This window comes from Dipteris shenzhenensis, chromosome 13 (assembly GCF_047967505.1).
Source record: "Dipteris shenzhenensis isolate YYH24624 ecotype China chromosome 13, Dip_SZ_1.0, whole genome shotgun sequence".
Classification (NCBI taxonomy): domain Eukaryota; kingdom Viridiplantae; phylum Streptophyta; class Polypodiopsida; order Gleicheniales; family Dipteridaceae; genus Dipteris; species Dipteris shenzhenensis.
In genome coordinates this window covers 35,417,394-35,420,511 of record NC_141608.1, presented here as the reverse complement: position 1 = coordinate 35,420,511, position 3,118 = coordinate 35,417,394, and the positions used below count along the sequence as shown (strand labels likewise).

Below are 3,118 nucleotides of genomic sequence, written 5' to 3'. Positions count from 1 at the left end.
AACATGCTCCGTTATTGCCACCCATACTAGGCCCTCAACCACCCCCACCTTGCATAACGCCGGTCAATCAAATATTAGTGGAGGAATTATCTAGTGATTGGGAGAATGCTGAACATGATCATGGCCACCTCGATTATCACCATTACGAGGAATGGTTCACTAGACATGCCGAGGAAAGAATTTTTCAATCATAAGAGCGGCACAATTGCAGCACGGAGAGCGGGGCGACTTGCGTCCCGGAAAAGATATCCAAAAAGTCCACCGTTTAGAATGGAGTCGACACGAGCTATGATCCCGATTCCCCTCCTAAAATAACTCTAGCACGTGTTTTGGACGGTAGGCTAGCTCTCTTTGGGACCGAGGCTCCTCTCCCCGGATTTAGGCACACAAACCACGCCAGGGCAGTTGCCTTTTAGGTGTAATTCTCTCTTCAACTATATCGCCCCGTCTATATATATCCCTCCCTTATAGCGTTGTCTCTTACCTGGGTGGTAGCACGCTCTCCCTCATTCTCTTCCTGAATTACGGCTTTCCCCCGATCCCTTTTCACCGTCCTCTAGATTGGATCAGCTGAAGGGCGGGTAAGAATGCATCTTGCACTCTTGGCACCATGAGAACTCCGCTTCTGTTGTAGAGGACGGTCATCCTTGATTCTTTCGTTGGCTCTCCACTTTACTCCGAAAGTCTTGAAGCCCCTACAATCGACGTTGTTAGGATAGCTGCGAGCTGGTCGATTGCATATTGTGACCACCCTCTGTGGCTCAAACCGTGTGCCGGCAAACCGACTGTGCCTGCGGTAAATCGTTGCAGGAGCAGGCGCATTCGTGCAAGCAAGCTGCTCACGGCCCTGTGATTCTGGCAATCCTTCCTAGCATAAATAACAGCAGTATTGAGGCTCAACCCACGTACGATGCAGGCGATCTCAAGCGATTTCCAACTGGTTCAGAGGTGAGTAATGCCTCGCTACCATGTATCGATTCGTCTGATTGTCGGGTGGTTTTTCCATCTCCAGATGAGCTATTGTCCGAGTACTTCGTCTATGGCCAGGAAGCACGCTTACAAATTTTGTCATTAATTCTGTGACTTAGTGCTATTGAATGCCGTTGAAGCAGTATAGTTAAGCAGAAAACTAATAGAGAATTGGCCTTTTCGTTTGAACAGATTGTCGAGGAGCTAAAGCAAATTCGCGGTATAGCAGATCCTATGGTTTGCCTCGGTCTGCTGCTATATGGTTCCATGTATTTCCTGGGCCGATTAGGCGAACTAGAGCTTGCCGGTGGCTCTCTCGCCATCGGATTAGCCAATATCACCTGCTATTCCGTGCTTTCCGGATTGGCTCTTGGAATGGAACCCATCTGTGGGCAAGCATTTGGAGCCAAGAAATGGAATCTTATGGGACTGGCACTGCAAAGAACCATACTGGTTCTACTGTGTTTTTGTCTTCCGATTGCATTTCTGTGGCTGAACATGCACCGGATACTCCTCTGGTGTGGTCAAGATCAGGATCTGAGTGCCATGGCTAGCACATATCTTCTCTACTCTTTGCCTGACTTGGTAGCGCAGGCAATTCTGAACCCCCTGAGAATATATCTGCGCACCCAAACGATCACAGCGCCGCTCACCGTTTGTACATTTCTTGCACTGACTCTGCATTTGTGCATCAATTACGTCCTGGTTAGCTGGTTGAATATGGGCATCCGAGGAGTCGCCCTCGCGGCTTCCTGGACAGACTTCAACCTCGTCTTGTTTCTCTTGGCATACCTTGGGTTTTCGGGAATGCACAAAAAGACGTGGGAAGGGTGGTCAGCCGAGTGTTTGAGAGATTGGAAGCCTTTGCTGTACCTTGCTGTGCCGAGCTGTCTGTCCGTTTGCCTGGAGTGGTGGTGGTACGAGCTAATGATAGTCTTCTCTAGTTTCCTCCTCGATGCGAAGGCCACCGCTGCGGCTATGGGAATTCTCATTCAGACGACCTCCCTTGTCTACATCTTCCCCTCGGCTCTAAGCCTAGCAGTATCAACTAGAGTCGGAAACGAGCTGGGAGCGAATCGACCTGTGAAGACCCGTTTCGCCATGCAAGTTGCTCTTCTTTGCTCCTCAATTCTGGCTGTTCTAGCCATGGCATTTACCACTACTATGCGGCATGTTTGGGGTTCCATTTTTACAAGTGACAAACACATCCTTTCTCTCGTCGCAGTTGCTATGCCCATTGTTGGTTTGTGCGAGCTTGGCAATTGTCCGCACACAGCTGGATGCGGTGTTCTCAGAGGAAGTGCGAGGCCTACGACCGGTGCCAATATAAATCTGGGCTCGTTTTATATCGTGGGATTGCCGGTTGCATTAGTGCTTGGGCTGAGAGTCGGATTCGTGGGTCTCTGGTGTGGTCGCTTGGCAGCCCAAGCAACGTGTGCAACACTAATGTTCTTCGTCTTGCGCAAGACAGGTTGGAATCTTCAGGCTGCACGCGCCAAGCAACTCACAAATTCCTTGCAAGCGGAGATGAGCAGCCACTCTGGTTTTCAAACTGACTACAGAGTTGAGACGGAAGAATCAGAAGCTCTAATTTCCATCAAAGTCGCACCAACCAACGTCTCATGACGATAATATATATCAGGCACTCAGTGGAAAAAGCTTAGGGAACAAGCGTGCCAGGACGATTTTTGCAGAGAGGGACAAGATGAAGATGAATTAATGGGTACCTGTACTTCGCGGCTGATAATCTGAGACGTCCATTTTCTTCTCCGGCTTAATGCCTGGAAGTCGACGGCTAGTAAAGCATCGTTTGGCTAGCTTAATTAACGTCAAGCCTGTTGAGTTTCCTTGCCGGGAACCAAGAAAGATGTTTTGCACCAAACGGCGAAGGATTGCTTAACAGACTCCAAAGGAAGTAAAAGGAGTTCATAAACTCATAAACTCTCATGTGTTCGTCAGGATAGATGCTCACCAGCACAACGATTGGACGAGGAGAGCATGAGGTATTAACATTTTACGAGTAATCTGGGGTGAGGTAGGGATCTGAATCTTAAGCTTGTTGCGTAGCGTAATCTGGAGCTCGTGGTTCATAGCATTACTAGCAATGATTAGCAGAGCGGTGAAAAGCTTAATTAACGTCAAGCCTGTT

General features: G+C 48.8%; 1 pseudogene; it reads left to right on the top strand.

Moving 5' to 3' along the window:
* Positions 1–753: 753 nt before the first annotated feature.
* On the top strand, positions 754–2,595 carry LOC147895343 (protein DETOXIFICATION 48 pseudogene; annotated as a pseudogene).
* The last annotated feature ends 523 nt before the right edge of the window (positions 2,596–3,118 follow it).